Source organism: Dioscorea cayenensis, chromosome 8 (genome assembly GCF_009730915.1).
Source record: "Dioscorea cayenensis subsp. rotundata cultivar TDr96_F1 chromosome 8, TDr96_F1_v2_PseudoChromosome.rev07_lg8_w22 25.fasta, whole genome shotgun sequence".
Lineage (NCBI taxonomy): Eukaryota > Viridiplantae > Streptophyta > Magnoliopsida > Dioscoreales > Dioscoreaceae > Dioscorea > Dioscorea cayenensis.
In genome coordinates this window covers 13,561,642-13,580,609 of record NC_052478.1, presented here as the reverse complement: position 1 = coordinate 13,580,609, position 18,968 = coordinate 13,561,642, and the positions used below count along the sequence as shown (strand labels likewise).

At 40.7% G+C, this 18,968-nt stretch overlaps 1 non-coding gene across 1 annotated transcript; it reads right to left on the bottom strand.

Annotated features, from left to right (window-relative positions):
* Window positions 1-11,165: 11,165 nt before the first annotated feature.
* Window positions 11,166-11,272, bottom strand: LOC120268015. The gene has a single exon (XR_005538686.1). It is a non-coding gene; the product is annotated as a small nucleolar RNA R71 (small nucleolar RNA).
* Between the last annotated feature and the right edge of the window lie 7,696 nt (window positions 11,273-18,968).

Genomic DNA, 18,968 nt, shown 5'->3' with positions numbered 1-18,968 from the left:
AAGCTCTTTCTGTGAAAACTTAAATCCTGCTGGTCGGGGCCTTATATGGTTACACAATCGTTTCCCCATGGTGCCGTTGAGATCTCACACCCGGAGAAGGGGACTTTCAAGGTTAATGGGCATCGTTTAAGGCATTATGTTATTCATGATAAGGGTATTCTATCTAGGTTTGGTACGGTATATTCATTTCTAAAACCTCCTTAAACACATGGCAGGTATGTCAAGCTAGTGACGTTAAACAAGCGCTCCTTAGGAGGCAACCCAAGTTGTGTGGTTTCCAGTTTTTAGTTTGTTTTCATTTTTCCTTTTGTTTTTGGATCGTTGTTTCTCATTATTTTGTCATCCGCTTTCTCTCATACTTTCATCTCTGTTGAGACCCCTTCGTTTGGATTTTCTTGCTACTATGTGGTTTTGTCTGACCGTATACCTTGTGCATTTTGGGAGGTAGAGTCTCTATGCTGTATAATTCCAAAATGGACACAAGCTGCACACGCTTGTGCTTGTGCCCCTGAATTTCACTAGCCACATGTCTTAATAATTTTTCAGGGCAAACACAGGCTGACACGATCGTGTCCAGGTGTGACACGCTTTTTGTGCTCCTTGCATGAGCGTGTCAGTGCCGAGTTGAATTTTTGTTCATTTTCAGTGATTTTTAGGGGGGTCAGCACACTCAGTGGCACGATCGTGTCCAAGTGTGACACATTCACCATACTCCTAACACAATCTTGCCCCATTTCCCCTTAATTACTTTGATCGGTCAAGTCTCCGGTCATGTTTTATCGCCCATCCCCTCAAATGTCACGTCCATTCCTATCCATTCCGCGCGTCGTTCGAGTTTTTCTTTCTCGTTATAAGGAGCAAGGCGGGGGATGGGGATGAGACATCTTCACCGGTTTCATTCATGTGCTCTTTTTTCTATTCTTTTCTCAATCCCTGCACTCTTATCATCTCCTCGTCGACGGTAGTAAGGCTTCTCCTCATGTTCTAGATGATGGTGGGGTTCCATCCCTGCTAGGGTTGCTTTCTCATTTGTGGGCTCGGGCATCCTTTCGGTCTAGCGTTGCTTTGTATGACACGATCGTGTCATCTCATCTGGACACGATTGTGCCCAGCCTCCTTGGTCTTTTGATGGACTGACTTGTTTTATGAATTTTGTGCATACAATACCAAAGAAGCGGAAGACTGCAGGTGTTGGTTCATCATCGAGGGTGCCCATCGCCAATCCATCTAACGAAATCATCTTCCGGCCTATATTTTCTTCTCCACTCCACCAAGAACGCTACACTCGTCTCTCGACTCACACATTTGGCACGCTACGTTCCCTTGATTGGGATGCACTGTAGACTGCCAGACTCCAAGCCAAGGTCGAGCTGTTGTTGAACGTTGGCGCTTGGCACAAATTGTTGACCATTGAGGAGCCCGTTTATCGTGATCTCACGCTTGAGTTCCTCGCCTCTTTCGAACGTGGCATTAGTTACGATGTTTAGGATGACCCTATGACCATTTGGTTCTAACTCCGAGGACGTGAGTACCAGTTGAGCTACATATATATGGCAGTAATCATGGGCCTTTATACACCAGAGTACACGATGATGGAAGAATATCGTAGCCTTATTTGTTCATCACCATTGGGTGAGAGTTAGTGCACTCGATGGAAACGATTAAGCTATTTTGGGATCCTGTTTCGACCAAGCTTTACCGATTCTACCATGCTTAAGTCACTTGCCCTGCAGATTGTTCATACCTTGCTCGGTGGCTCCATTACGGGGTGGATTCGTGGCATAAATTTTATTTCCTCTGCTGAGTTTAAGTACCTACTAAGCATGGTAGATCGCACCCCCTATCACTTGGGTCTTGTCGTTGCCGATTCTTTCTATCATCAAGCCTCTGACACAACATTTTTGCGGGACCATTCATCACCCGACTTCTTTGAGGGATGAGACTTTTGGGCGACATCGACCACATGCAGACTGTTGGGGCCTACAAACCCATCTCCCTCCATAGCCTGCAGTATATGTGATTCTATATGCCCCCTCCTTCTAGTGATGTTGTTATTCCCTCGGCTGTCTGCCCTCTCTTCTCAGCTCCTGTCTCGGCCTCTACCTCTTTGACTATGGCTGGTCCTTCGTGTCTTTCGTGGCTAGGATAGAGCCTGTAACGTATCGAACCACTGTGACTCATCTTCCACTCCACTAGCTGATGATCAGACTTCGGATAACACCTCCTGATTCAACGATCCTTTTATTTCTTTTTGTATTTGTTGTTATTTTAACTTGTTTTTATTTGTCTTGTAGTTCAGTCCGCCAGGGGCGTCCCCTGTGGTACTGACATTTTGGTTTGTTTACCTTTCCAGTTTTTACATATCTATGTTATTACTGATTTTTGCTTCCTCTATCTCCAATTTGTATCTCAAGGAATTTGTGGTTGCTTGGAGTTAGCAACAAATGAGAGTAGCACCATCACTCTTAGTGATTGCTTTGGGGGAACACCATCTGATAGCGGCACAATTCATTTCTCAATTCAGGGTAGTCGCTTCACCCTTCTCCTTGCTTTTCTCATCATTTCATTGCATGGTTTATTTACATTGAGGACAATGTAATTTTCAAGTGTGGGGGAGGGTTGCATGCTTGTGTGGGTGATGAGTGCATTGTTCATGATGATCTATGATTGTTAATGGGTGATGTTTAAACTTAGGGGTCAAGTGTGTGTTAGTAACCATTGTAGTGAAATGATGACTCACTTCTACTCCCTTAACCTAAAACTCTTGTCACCTTACCCTACTTGTGGTTCAACATGTAATTTTGTGTAATATATATATATATATATATATTGGAAAGTCGGATTCTGGTTAGGAATGCCCTACCAATGATCTTTTAAAGTTTTCTTGTGTGAAAAAGAAGATAGAAAGAGCTATCACCTTAGATGAGTGAAAGCCAGTCTTGAGTAGTCAAATTTCGGGCATCACTAATGTACATTTGACGACCAATTAGGGGAAAAGGCACCTCTAGGGTGTATGAAGCTACTACCCGTAGAATTTAGTGTCTTTTGTAAATCTAATTGACTGTGGGGAACATGAGTAGGTTTTTAAACACACAAACACTAGGTTTTGGAAGTGGGAGTATAGTAGTTCTTGTGCATTCATGTCTTTACTAACACCTGTGTTCCCCCTCTGTTTAAAACTTTCATCACCTTTGTCCTGAGATAGGAAAATTTGCATTCATCTCCTTTGTTATTGTGTGTTTAGTGGTTGCTTGAAGACAAGAAAAAGAAACAATTCAAGTGTTGGGCTATTTTATCAAATGCATTCATTCAAGTGCATTTGATAAATGCACTTTGTATACATGTTTTCACACCCTAAATTCATCATTTTGCTTGTTCTCAAGTTTACTTTTATACATAAGCAGTGCTATTATGGGTATTTTTTTATATGTGCAGAAATCGGGGGCTCAATACATTTTGGAGTGAATTCGGGAAGATAACAAGAAGATATTCTAAAGGAGTTTATGTAATCAAGCTTGACATGGTTTGGACACGCTCGTGTTATACCCCCCGAAGTTTTCAGCCTAATGATGATCCAGCAAGAATTTTGTGTAGAAGGATATTTTCAAGTTTGATACGGTCAGGACACAACAGTGTCCATGCCTCCGAAAATCCTGGCCAATATCTTGGTCTTCTTCCTCTGACCTTTGCTCCACCTTGGGGATAATGTACTACTCTAAGTGAGGGATGAGTGTGCTTTCATGAGTGTTTATAATTTTCATGAACTTAAATGGGAAAATTTAAAATGTTTTGCATGATTGTTGAACCAAGGATGTCATGTTTAATTGTAAGTGTATTATAGTTTCGAACAATGATAGACACTAAGCTATTCATGACCCTGCACTCTTAAGAATTTCATATCATTCTTGGCATTCTTTGCACTTACCCCCTGTGTAGAACCTTGGACACCTAGGTGAGGAAAAGCAGTAAATTTCATGACCCTCTTAGTTGCTAACCCATTTGAGTGGTTTCGTGCCTTGATCTGTTAGACATTTTTTCTAATAGACTCTCAAGGACTTTCTTTTTTGTTTTTTTTTTCTCAACACTATAAAAAAAAGGGGAATGTCGTAAATTTGACAAATAAGAGGGACAGTGTTTCTCTGCTCTACTAGCAAAGTAACTTGGGGTTCTTGCTAGTACCCAGAGTGTGCCTCCAGCCAAAAGCTATAAAGGCATGATTGTGTATATGTGAATGTGCAAAGCTCCAAGTAATGTGGATTTGCAGTTCATGTTAGTCCAAAAAAGAAAGATATATATAGAATAAATTAAAGTATTATGACTAGTGGTTGTTTGAACAAAAGAGGAGAGATTTTTTGGAGTTTACTAGGGAAATCTCTACCACTTCAAGGCCGGGCTCCACTAGGGTTTTGAAATAGGGAGGTTTCACACATACATCATAATATGGCCGTTGAATGCATGAAACATCTTGAGTAGTCCTTGCTTAGTGTTCTGAGTTTTACCTTTGCTATGATGCACTAACTTTCTAGCCTGAGGCGGCATATTTAGTCACTTATCAATCTATCTTGTTCTTCATGTCTATTTGCTTAGGGACAAGCAAATGCTTAAGTGGGGGGTATTTGATACGTGCCTAAATATACTGTATTTTACTTGCAAGCTTTGTACACTCTCATGCAACTATTGCTTTATTTCGATGTCATTTTGCGCATTTGATGTATTTATTTTATTTTAGGATATCAAAGGATCATATTTGCGAGGATGAACCATATTTGAGTCATTTTAGAGATGAATGATGAAGAAACAAAACTTAAACGAGCTACGGACGCAAACCAGACAAGCCTCACACAAGAGAAGCTAGTTCAGCCCCTGTGCGGACTGTGCACTGGGTGCACAGCCCAACCAGTTGACTGTGCGGCCACTGTGCAAGCCGCACAGTGCTCGCACAGCCCAGCTATTGATTTGTACGGCTTGGTGTGCGACCCCGCACACCAGGCAACACAAGATGGCCAGAAGCATGTGCGCGCTTGTGTGCGACCCTCACATAGCCCACACAGACTCGGGTTTTTGCCATTTTGAAGACTAATGAAGTGTGTACGGCCTCGTTTTCGCCTACATAGTTGCTGGCACATCTGCCCGATGTATTTATACCATTTTCTTAGGGTTTTGGAGAGAGCTTCATCACTATCCACCCCCAAGCAAACCTAGATGAATTCTTTATCAAAGGTGGCCATTTTGGAGAGAATTTGAAGGAGAGAAGAAGGGGAGAGTCAAAGAGAGTATCAAGGAACTCGATGGCATGGATCCGACAAGTTCTCATCACCATCTTCTCGCTGACATTTTGAGGGAGTTCATGGATTATTCTTGCTATACTTTACATGTATTTTGAGCTTTCTCCTTCTGCTATGTCAAACTAGACTCCCAAGGCCACTAGGCTCCTGGTGAACCTTGGGAGGAGACTTTGTATGGATGATGTTCATTTGCTTTAATTGAATGTGTGGTTGGTTGGTTTAATCTATCATTATTTTGTTTGTTATACAAAGGATGGATTTGGTAGAATTGATTTTGAATGATACTTGTTTGGTGGGATGCTAGTTTGTATTAGGGCTTATGATGATTAAAGGGGGATTCTTTGTTCCAATACACCGGAGTTTCCGGGTATTAACAGCTCCTTGTGAGGTTATGGTAATTTTAGCCGAAAGCAAGTATTAGAATTACCCTAACCAAGACTCCATGTTCTCAAAGACATTGTAGGGGTATCTTTTGGATGGAGGAACCCGTATTAGATTAGGGCTACACCACAGAGGTTCCGGGGTAGTCGACATCCAAGTTTAGCAAACCAAAACCAAGCCAACCTTATGTTTTTTTGTTCTTCATCATCCGTACGTAATCTTCTCATGGGGGAATGTATGCCCTGGGGCCTTCTTCATTATTTGGCTTCTTAATTCTTTGCTTTTTGCTCAGGATTGTGTCTTTTTAAAGATGCGTCAATGAAGAAAAGTCTTGCAATCTTCACAAAGAGAAGGAACATGAAGATGTGACTGCCTTTGTTCCTTTCCAACTAGTAAATTGGCTTGAATCTCCTTGGAAGTTGGCACACATCTCCACGTTCATGACTCCTCTCACGTTTTGGTCTTTGAATTAAACTAGAGCTCCCAACATTGTGTCTTTATAGCCTATCTTTGCTTCCTTTTGACTCTTCAAGGCATTCACAACCTAATTGCACAAAAGAATACCAAATATACAATATCAGACATAAACCATTGTAAAAATGATGCTCAATGTATGTAAAACATATATAAAAATATGTCTACTCAAGTACTTATCAAACTCCCCCACACTTAAGACTTTGCTTGTCCTCAAGCAAAATTAAACATTAAACTCTTGGAAAGAAAAAAGAAGTGCTTGGCCTTAGGTTCACCAAGACGGTACAAGAATAAAATTCTAAAGTTATGAAGAAAATAAAACACTAGATAAAACAATCAATGCTCAAGCAAACTATCCAATCAAAAATGAAGGTGATAGAGTCCGAATGCTTGTGTGTGAAAAACTCAACTCATTTCAACACTATATCCACTACCAAGTATAGGTAGTAGCTTCACACAATCCTCTAAGGTAGCCCTTTCCCAAGATGCTTCCTGAGTGGCTTTCGCCCTTTTGAGGTGGTAGCGCTTTCTACCAAGGATGGTAGTTTTCACACATCCCATGAGATAGCTCTTTCTCTCATTAGGGCATAACAAATATCCGACTTATGAGAGTAGCTACATACATCATGGGTGGTCGCTCTTTCCACCCCCTATGTACAAATAACACACAATTGTTTTTTTTTATTATTTTCTGATTTTTTTTAGAATGAAACTAGCACACTAACGTCCCAAAAATAATGATCTAGAGTCTTCATAGGTCTAATGAATGAGAAAAGTGCATAAAGAGAAATTGGACAAAAATTATTCAAGAAAATTGGATGAAAATTAGAGCATGATAAAATCTAATGTTTACAACCTCCAAAAACTAAGAATTAAACTCTTAACCCTAAGGTGAACCTTCATTGGAAACAAGAGCATGCTCATGAAAACACAAGTAAAAGTCATGTATAAGGTGAACCCTCCCCAATACTTAAGATGTACATAGTCCTCAATGTATGCATATAAAGCACAATAAAAATAGAATCAATGGAAGAACAATTAGCGTGTGGATGCAATTAAAATAATACCCCCCCTAAACTCCTCATTCATCGTTTGGTGAAGTCTAACTTATGGGTGTTGTGTTCATCGAGTTGTGAAGCTCATACGACCATGTGACAATGACACATGATCGGGTCCATGACAACAACATCATCAACATCACTCTCAAGGCCATCTACACGGATACAAGGGTTTCAGTGAAGCTCAACAAAAATTAGAAAAGATGCACGAGTTCTTATGAATGAAGCAAAGTAAAGTACAACTCGCATAATCAAAACAACATATAAAGATAACTAAAGTCCAAAAGGATAAATAAAGAAAACTAGAAATGAAAACAAAAGTAAAGAATACAAAAGTCTCATGAGTACGACACTTGAAGCATTAGTATCATCTTCTGGTGTTGCTAGTGTATCAAAAAGAATGTTCTCTGCCAAGATCAGCTGTATACGATCTTGGCATTTTGGAGCAAGCTTTATTATAGTCCATGTGACTAGGGATCTTTCGCCTGGACCAAAGGGTTAGATCTATATTAGAGAATAGGGTTTATCACTTGGAGTCCCTAGAACTTCATGCAATCCAACATAAGGGCATAGTGTAAAAGTTAGTCATGGTTGACCTTAGGTTTGGGACCATGTTTCTTTGGATTTCGGGCAATTGTTGATGAAGTTCTTAGATTAGACAAATGTGAAGACACGAGTCATGCTCAAAGATATGTGGGTGTGTGCCGACCTTCATTGTGCTCAACGGAATACACAAAGTGGAGGGGCACAAAAGCAGTCACACTTATGTGTTCCGACTTGTGCAATGCTATAAAGATCTTCGTCAATATGTTTCAATAAAGACGCGACATGATCTATCGCATGAATGTGTGGCTATTTATGTGGCCTCAATGAAAAGAGTGGATTCGGGAGCATTCCGGTGAAGTACTGTAGCAGTTTACTGTTTATAGTACGCGAAAAAACCAAAGTCTGCAAATCCACACAATCGTGTGGAAATTCCACACGCCTGTGTGGATGCTCGATTCCAGCCGCTATAAATACCGCGACTCGAGATGTTTTGAAGAATCTTTTCCCCACTTTTTCCCTATCTTTTTCTCATCTTTGTAGGCTCTCATGGTTAGGGTTTGGAGAGGCTTTGCCGAGGTTTTTGGAGCGGGTCTACGGTCTTCAACATCGCATTTCTTTGGAGGAGAGTTATTGGGGGAGCTTTCGTCGTCATCGATTCGGTGAGATGTGCCCTACGCTTTACAAGGGAACCTTTGGAGAAAATGTGGCGGCTCCACAAGACCATCGATACGGACTATAAGGGGGTTTTATTTATGGATTGCACGTTTTCACTATTGATTTCATTGTTGATTGTGTATTGCTCCATGAAGAGCTAAACCCCTAGTGGGTGCTTGGACTTGTAAACTCTAGGATGATTTTGTTTCATTGACCTTGATTATGCTTCTTTAATTTATGTTTTAATTGAGTTCCATCCTTGAATGCTTGTTGTATTGATTTTCCCTTAGAGTGACACTAGGGTTGAAATCGATCTTAGTAATCCTTGTGGATGAGTGACACTACATTAGAATTAGACAAAGCAAGGTTGGAGAGGGTCAAGAGGGTGAGTCAAGAGATTGCAGAACGTCCCCTTTCTCTTCCGTTGTTATTTATCCTACCTCCACGTTCCAAGATTTCTTTGCGGTCATGATAGAGTGAAGTACTAAGAGACAAACTCCACTACGGTTTAGTTGCGCAAGCAATAGAGTGAAGTGTTGAAGTAATCCTTAGTGTTGTTGCTTAATTGTGACTAGGGGTCTTTCAACTAGAACAAAGGGTTAGACCTATATTAGGGAATAGGGTTTATTACTTGGAGTCCCTAGAGTTTTAATCAACCTTGCATAGTGTGAGGCTTCGCGAGTATTCCTTTTCGATTTCCATGACTCATTAAATATCAGTTAGGAGGCATAATGATTAGTCTTGCACTTGAAACAATAGTCCTAGGGTGAGCAATGTCCGGATGCCCCATTTTCTATCGATTGCCTCTCCTTATTCCTATTCACTTTTTTTCTTTTCTTTATTTTTATTTTCATTGATATTGTTCACACAACTCATCAATTATTTTCACAATAGTTAGATAGCAATACTTGTGCTTCTGAGTACTACTCCCTGTGAATACGACTACTCACTCACAAGGGTACTTTATTAATTCGACAACCCGTGCACTTGCAGTACACACACGCAAGGGATGTGTCAAGTTTTTGGCGGCATTGCCGGGTGACAAGTGCTTGTGTATAAGTAATAAGAAGAATTCTTTTCTTACATTGAGCATTACTTTTCTCAGATTTTATCGCTTATGCATGTGTATTTGTGTTCTTTTGTGAATTTAGGCTTGTGGAAACAATTATGGAAGAAAGGAACAAAAAGTAGATTATGGATGCATTTGATGATGAAGTTCTTGGATTGAATACGCAAACCTCCATTGTACTCAAGCGAATACGCAAATTGGAGGGGCACAAAGGCAGTCACACTCATGCATTTCGACTTGTGCAATGCTAGAAAGATCTTCGTCAATGTGGTTTAGTTGAAGACACGACAGAATCTACCTTATGGATGTGTGCCCATCAATGTGGCTTTGATGAAAAGTGTGGATTCGGGAGTATTTTAATGAAGTACTGTAGCAGATTAGTGCAGCAAATCATTGTAGCAAAATCACTATATCAGTTACTATTTACAGCTCGCAGGAAATCAACTTCTAGAAATTCACACGGGCGTGTAGAAATTCACACGGTTGACCTTAGATTTGGGATCGTGTATTGAAGGATTTCCACGACTCATTAATGCATTAGTTGGGAGGAATAATAGTCGGTTTTGCACTTGAAACGATTGTCCTAGGCGGATCAATATCCGAGTACCCCATTTATATCAATTGCCTTATCTCTCACTTACTTGTGCTTTCCTTTTTTGCTCCTTTTATTCTTGTTTACATTACATCTTCTCAACACAATCATTATTCACCTTCACTTGGTAAAAAAACAATTTAAGTATTTTTACTCCCTACTCCCTTTGGATATGATACCCATTCACCTGGGATTTTATTGCTTAACAAACCCGTGCACTTGCAGGACATAGTTAGATACCAATTCTTGTGTTTCTGAGCACTATTCCCTTGTGTCTCTTTCTTTTTTTCTATATTTCTATTTGCATTGATATTGTTCACACCACTCTTAAATCATTTTCACCATAGTTAGATAGCAATTCTTGTGTTTCTGAGCACTATTCCCTGTGGATACGACTACCCACTCACCGGGGTACTTTATTACTTTGACAATCCGTGCACTTGCGACACACACACAAGGGGTATGTTACCGGGGAATAGGCATTTTGGAAGCATTTTGCACTTTGCTATTTAGCTATTCATCACTTGTTCTATTTCACACTTTCTTATTCTTCCATTGTTCTGATTTGTTTTTTTTCTTTGGTTGCAGCTCCAGGTTATGACCCGAGGAAATCCTTCGACATTGGTTGAAGGCCATCCGGATATTGGAAGAAGAATTCTAGAAAGGGAAAAGAACATGTGCAAGAACAGTCAAATCAAGCTGAGATAGAAGGTGAAGGGTCTGATAATTTGGCAGAACAACATGAGCAGCAAAGGACACTCTCAGATTATACAAGACCTGTAGTTCTTAGCACGTAGTCTAGCATTGTGAGGCCACCGATTATAGCTCAAAGTTTTGAGCTCAAGCGAGGCTTCATCCAGATGTTACCGCAGTTAGTACAGTTTAATGGTTTTTTGATAAGGATCCAGAAAATCACATTGAGAACTTCTTGGAAGTGTGCGATTAATTGTGTTAAGGATGATGCTATCAAGTTCAGGGCCTTCCCATTTTACTTAAAGGGGAGTGCAAAGCAATGGCTATATTTATTACCTATAGCATCGATCACTACATGGGAGAAGATGGTAGAAGCTTTTCTTGCCAGATATTTCCCTCTCAAAAAATCTTTAAATCCAAGGGATGAGATATCTTCTTTTGTGCAAACAGAATTAGAGTCTCATTTTTAGACATGGGAAAGGTTCAAGGATCTCCGGCGGAAATGTCCTCAACATGGGTTCCCCGAGTGGATGATCATTCAAACTTCCTACAATGGTTTGAACCCAAGCACAAAGTAGTTACTTGATGCTGCAGTAGGAGGTACCATAGGAAGTAAGACCCCTGGAAAAGCCTGACATCTCATTAAAGAAATGCCTATGAACAGCTATTAGTGGAACACATGAGACAGAAAGATGGTAACCGCACTTCATGAGATCGATGCAGTCACATCATTGGCGCATTAGGTTGATTCAAATAGAGTGGCGGCACTAATGAGTTGCAATGGGAGTGGGTGAGGACATGCCCCATCTGATTGCTTGATGACACACCCTTTGCGAGTGCGTACCACAAGTACACGGGTTGCCGAAGTAATAAAGTACCCTTGTGAGTGGGTAGTCGTATCCACAGGGAATATTGCTCAGAAACACGAGAATTACTATTTAACTATAGTGATGATGATTCAAGAGTGGTGTGAACAATATCAATGTAAAAAAAGTAAATAGAAGAAAGGAAAACGCAATAGGGATATAAGGAGAGGCAATCGATAGAAAATAGGGTAACCAAACATTGCTCACCCTAAGACTATTGTTTCAAGTGTAATACTAATCACTATGTCTAATAACTGATGTTTAATGAGTCATGGAATTCCTAAAACACATGGTCCCAAACCTAACGTCAACCATGACTAACCACCAAACTATGCCCCGGCGGAAAGGGATACTCTTGACGCCTCACACTTTGTGGGGTTGCATGAAGATATGGGGACTACAAGTGATAAACCCTATACCATAATATAGATCTAACCTTTTGGTCATGGCGAAAGACCCTAGTCGCAATTAAGCCCCAGCACTAAGTATTACTTCAACACTTCACTCAGTTGCTCGTGCATCTAAGCCCCAGTGGAGTTCGTCTCTTAGCACTTCACTCTATTGTGACCGAAAATAACTCTTGGAACGTGGAGGTAGGATAAATCACATTGGAAGGGAAAGGGAAGTTCCGCTACCTCTCGACTCACCCTATCGACCCTCTCAAACCTAGCTTTGTCTAACCCTTATGGTGTGCCACTCATCCACAAAGATTACCATAATAGATTCTCAACCCTAGTGTTACTCTAAGGGAAAATCAATGCAACAAGAATTCAACGTTGGAACTCAATTAAAACATCAATTAAAGTAACATAATAAAAGGTCAATGAAATAGAATCATCCTAAGGTTTACAAGTCCAAGCACCCATTATGAGTTTAGCTCTACATGGAGCAAGATACAATCAACAATGAAATCGAAAGTAAAAAGCATGATATCCATAGATAAAAGCCTCTTGTAATCCATATCGATGGCCTTGTGGAGTTGCCTCGTCTTCTCCAAGGGTTCCCTCGTCAAGTCTAGGGCACACCTCACCGAATCGAAGTCTACGAAAGCTCCCCTAATAACTATCTTCTGAAGGAACTCGATGTCGAAGGCCGTAGAACCACTCCAATGACTAGCCAAAGCCTCTCCAAACGCTAGTCGCGAGCGCCTCCAAAGATGGGGAAAAGTTAGGAAGGGAATAGGAAAGGAATCCCCCAAAATGTTTGAAATTGCGGCTTTTATAAGTTCTGGAATCGGGCATCCACACGGGTGTGTGGAATATTCACACGCCGTGTGAATTTCCCGAAGTTGACTTTCTACGAGCTGTGAACAGTAACTACTACAGTGTTTTGCTACAATGATTTCCTACAGTAACTGCTATAGTATTTCACCAAAATACTCCCGAATCCACACTTTTCATTAAGGCCACATGAATGGGCAGACATCAATGCAGTAGATCATGTTGGGTCTTCAATGAAATCACATTGACGAAGATCTTGTTAGTATTGCATAAGTCGGAACACATGAGTGTGACTGCCTTTGTGCCCCTCCAATTTGTATATTATCTTGAACACAATGTCTTTCAGAACAACTTGTGTTTTCACTTTTATTCAATCCGAGAACATCATCAAAAATTATATCCATGATCTAATTTTTGTTCCTTTCTTCCACAATTATCTAAACAAACCTAAATGCACAAAAGAACACATATACAGAAGAATAAGTGGTAAAATATGAGAAAAGTAATGCTCAATATAAGAAAAGAATACTTCGTATTACTAATACAAAAGCACTTATCAAACACCCCCACACTTAAACTTCTGTATGTCCTCAAGCAAAAATAAAGCATTACACCATACAAGAAAGAAAATTGGAAGTGCTTGGCCTTAGGTTCACCAAGAGCATGCAAACTAAGAATTCTACTAGTAAGGAAAAATTTCAACACCGAATATGAAAAATCAATGTTGTAGCTAAAAACTCGAATAAAAAAGGACAACAAACCCGATATTGTGTAGTGTGTGTTAACTCACTCAACTCAACCCAATGTATATTTCTCAAAGTTCTAAGTGAGAGGTACTTATTAATGTATAAAAAGGAAAGAGAAGGTAGTAGCTTCACACATCCTCTAAGGTAGCCTTTCCTAAGTGGCTTTCAAACTTTCGAGGTGGTAGCTCTTTCTACCGGGATAGTAGCTTTCACTCATCTCATGAGATAGCTATTTCTCTCATTAGGGCATAACTAGTATCCGACTTATGAGAATAGCTTCATACTTCATAAGTGGTAGCTCTTTCTACTCCCAATGCACAAACAAAACAAACATACTATTTATTTATTTATTTATTTATTTTTTTCAGATAATTAAAGCAAGAAACAAACTAAAACAATCATTTAAATGTCAAACTTGAGTTTCCACAATGTTTAATGAGAGAGTAGTGCAACAAGTGTCAATCGGGCAAAAATTACTAAAACTTCAAGTAAAAACTAGAGCGTGAGAACATTCAATGTTAAAAATTCTCCTAAACATAAGAATACATTTATTGCAACTAAGGTGAACCGCCATTGGCTATATGAGCATGCACAATGAAAGCATAAGTGTAAAACATGTGTAATTTGAACTCCCTCTCACGCTTAAGATGTACATTGCCCTCAATGTACGCATGTAATCACAATAAAATATAAAGCAATCAACACATGTGTAGAGAGGGGCAATTGAAACAATACTCCTCTGAACTCCTAATGATACATTTGATGGAGCTAATTTCATTGAGAGTTGAGTTACAATGGGTTGTGGAGCACACATGGCTATGTGAATGCTACATTAACCGTCCCCATGACTATTCCTCAAATTCCAGACTCAGAAGACCATCTGCACATATACACAAGGGGGTTCAGTGAAGCTCAACAAAAACAAAATAAACTCGAGTCTATAGAGTTATAGAAATGAAATACAACTCGAAAAACTAAAAATAAAGGATAAACTCAGAAGGAAAATCCTTTCTGAGTAATACAAGTCCAAAATAAGATGCAGAAATAAAATATGAAAACATAAAAAAATACAAGCAAAGTAAAAGATGCCTCAAGCGTCGATGTCGGGATCTGTTGTCTCTGCTGCCGCTAGTGGTGAAGTAGGTGGTGCTGCTGGTGGATCAACTAATGCAGGTGGAGGTGCTGATGCAACTGGTGGTTCTGGGATGCCAAAGGATGCGGGGTCTCATCACAAAGGGAGAGGTCATGTCTCGCTTGAGAATCTGCTATAAGATGTCGAGACGTGCCATCACCTTTGTATGGTTTGCAGCCTGTGTCACGCGAACCTCATCTAAGTCGCTTTGTAGCACCTCCACAGCACTCTCAAGCTTCTCAAGATGATCATGGGATCAAGTCAGAGAAAATATCCGAACTTGTGGTGTCTCCTGTGCTGCAGGGGGTGCGTCGGTCTCCATCTACTCGGGCTATGGCTCTTGCGTAGGCTAAGATCTCTCTACTGCGTCATTCCCTCCCTCGGCTGTCTCAAGTGAGGGGCGTGATCATCACATAAACTCCCTCTCTGTATCATCGAATTATTCCCATAAACCTCATCGTCTCCAAGTCGAGGGGGGAGGGCACTATAATATACGGGCCTGAATGTTGCAAATACTCGGCCAGAATCTGTCCCAAGTGAATCGGCTTTCTCGGCACCATGGAGTACAAATATAACAACTCATGTCTGCTCAGAACTCCAGTGTTGTCACCACGGCCATTCACAGATCTGCTCAGAATGACATGAAAGTATCTGTAAGCTGGCCGGGATAGGCACGTGGCCTTGGACACTGCCGGCTTGTACTGGCCCCGCCTACACAGTGCTTTGCATGCTCTCTTAGGAGTCAAACTACCAGGATAATCAGTTGGTAATTGGTCATACTCTTCAGTAACGGTGTAGGCCTCATTATATAATCCCAGCCGGATCAAAAACTATGTGAAGCTCATGCTATGGTACAGACCGAATGAACGAAACTGAATAGTGTCTATACTGTTGAAACTGTTGTATGATCGGTTAAACACGAGCAATGCTAACACCTCTAATGTCAACATACGAATGGTCGGCTCTCGGATGGAAAGTAATCTGCGGCAATTATCCATAGCAAGTAACTCCATCTCATCAGCCATATCATCCCCCAAATGAATCTCCCTAAGTGCGCTCAAGTCCGGGAATCGTGTCTGACCGAACTTGAGCTTCGAACCGAGCCTAGTGCTCGGGTATGTTAAACTCCATGTGTTTTGGCTCATGGGAAGGATCTCTTGGGTGCTTGCTGGCCACTTTCTTTGATCTGGGGGCTATATCTGCAAGAATTGAAAAAGAAATCGATCAAACAAACTGACAAATCGATACTACAGAAATCTACACAGTCGTGTGGAAATTCCACATGCCCATTTGGATTCATGGGGCGTGAAAACCGCACGGGCACAATGCAAAATTACCCAAATACATCATTAGTTTATTTTAAAATCACTCTCAAAGCAAGTACCCACCATTTAAATATGAAATCAAAACAACTTTCACCAGTTTAAACAGAACAAATCAAGATTGGCGAAGAAAAAGGGAAAGAGGGCTTTCCCACGAAATGAGAATATAAACCTTGAATACAGCCAAAAAGTACACTAAAACCTCTGTAAATAGATGGTGAGGGGTGGGGAGAGTGAAGAAAGATAATGTTTGACTGTTTGGGAGTTATAGAGTGAAAAGATGTGAGTAGGTTTTTAAAGAAAAATCACATCTCTTTATGTTCAGTGCATCCACACGAGCATGTGGAAATTACCCACGATCATGTGACCCTACAGGAGGGCTCACAGTGGCAGATACATGCCCCTATGTGCTCTTGGGATAGCCTCTGACTATCTCTGAATGTATCCACACGGGTGTGTCGAAATTCCCCACGCAAGTGTGCCCGACCCACACGGGTGCCCACAGGCCCTTGTGTGCTCTCTGTCCACCAGAGAAATCAACTCAGTATTCCACACGCCCTTGTGGAAATTCCACACGGGCATGTGGATGCTCATAGGGGCACTCACACTTCCCTGTGTGCTCTCGGGATGGAGAAAAACTCTCTGTAGAGTTTCACACGGGCGTGTGGAAATTACCAATGCTCGTGAGTAGTTCAAAGGGTCATCCACGAGGGCATTCACATGCCCCTGTGTCTTTTAAGAATAGAGTCTTACAACCTTGCAGAGATCCACACGCCCATGTGGAAATTATCCACGGGTGTGTGACCGTCGCAAGGCCGTTCACACGCCCCTGTGTCCTCTTGGGATGAGCTATGAACAGAAACACACTCCCGTGTGGAAATTCCACACGGTCGTGTGTCTTCTTTGAATGACTTAGAAAATTATTATCGACCCTACAAAAAAAATTTCTACACGTTGATACACACAGAGCCTACGTATATTATGAAGGACTGACCAGAGAATCATGGAAAACATACTCGAATTTTGCCAATCACAAATAAGCATACTAAAACACCAACAATCCAGGAGAAAAACATAGCGATAGCATGTACAAATCAAGACACCAATACTAAAGCTCTTATTCATGCAAAACTAAATCTAAGAACTTAAAAAAGAGTAAAAACTTGAGTTGACTCCCAAGAAATGCTTGTTTAACATCAATAAGCTTGATGTACCTCTTCTTACCTCACTTGAGCTCATGGAGAAAGAACAGTTCCTTGTCATCATTACTAACCTCTCCACCAAAGTATGGTTTTAGCTGGTGTCTGTTCACTTTCAACGTACTCTTTTTTAGATAAGTGATTTCAACAGTACAATGGGGTGATACTTTAGTTACAGTATATGTCCCAAACCATCTAGACTTGAGCTTCCCCGCAAATAGCCATAAGTGAGAGTTGAATAATAAAACTATAACCTACTTTGAACTCTTTCGGATTCTTGATATGCTTGTCATGCCACTTTCGAACTCTTTCCTCGTAAATCCTTGCATTCTCATATGATTTTAACCTCCATTCATCCAACTCGTCGAGATGAAGCATTTTTTGTTTCTCCGCCTTGGTCAAGTCAAAGTTCATTGCTTTGATAGTCCAATAGGCTTTATGCTAAAGCTCCACAGGCAAATGACATGACTTACCATACACCAAGTTATAGGGTGTAGTCCCTATCAGAGTTTTATCCGCCATTCCATGAGCCTAAAGTGTGTCATCCAAGCATTTTGACCAATCCCGTTTTCCTTGTTCCACTAACTTTGTTAAGATTCTCTTAAGCTCTCTATTCGTGACTTCCACTTGACCACTCGTCTGTGGGTGGTAAGGGGTGGCAAGGTAGTGATGCACTCCATAGCGTTTCAACACTTTTTCAAGTTAAGTGTTGCCAAAATGAGTCAATCGATCACTGATGATAATTCGTGGGGTCCCAAATCGAGTGAACAACCTCTTGAAGAAATTAACCACTGTTCCAGCATCATTAGTAGGCAAAGCTTAAGCCTCCACTTAACCATTTGGAAACATAATCAACAACCACCAGAATATATTTATTACAATTGGATTTTGGAAAAGGTCCCATAAAATCAATACCCCACACATCAAACACCTCACAAAATTGCATTGGATTCTGAGGCATTTCATCCCATCACGATAGATTTCTGGCTCTTTGACAACTATGGCATCGAAGAACAAATTGATGTGCGTCTTAAAACAAAGTCAGCCAATAGAATCTAGCGTCTAAGGCTTTTTCAGCCGTTCTACTTGAAGCATAATGACCCCAACCGGTCTTGAGTGACATTGTGCAAGTATGTCCTAACCTTCTTTTGTTGATACACATCTCTGGACCACAGGATTTGTACAAATGCGAAACAAGAATGGATCACCCCAGAAATAATTCTTTAAATCACTGAAAACTTCTTCTTTTGTTGGAAGATGAGGCCCTGCTTAAGAACTTTCTCCGATAAGTAATTTAAAAAATCCACAAACCATGGAGTGTCACTTGATGGCGAACTCCGGACTGAACACAGACGCTCCTCGGGAAAGAAATCATTAATTTCCTTGTTTGATGGTTCTTGCCCTTCACAACCCTCTAATTGAGATAAATGGTCTGCAACCACATTTTCAGCCCCTCTCTTATCTATATATCAAACTCTTGCAGCAGTAAAATCCATCGGGTCTACCTCGGTTTAGCATCAGCCTTATTCATAAGATAACTAAGTGCCGACTGATTTGTAAATACCATGACCCCTAGATAAGATGAGGTATGTCTGAACTTGTAAAAGGCAAACACCACTGCTAACAACTCTTTTTCTGTAGTAGTGTAGTGCTCTTGAGGACCCGTGAGAGTCTTGCTAGTGTAATAGATTGGTTGGAACTGTTTACCTTTCCTCTGCCCCAGAACTGCTC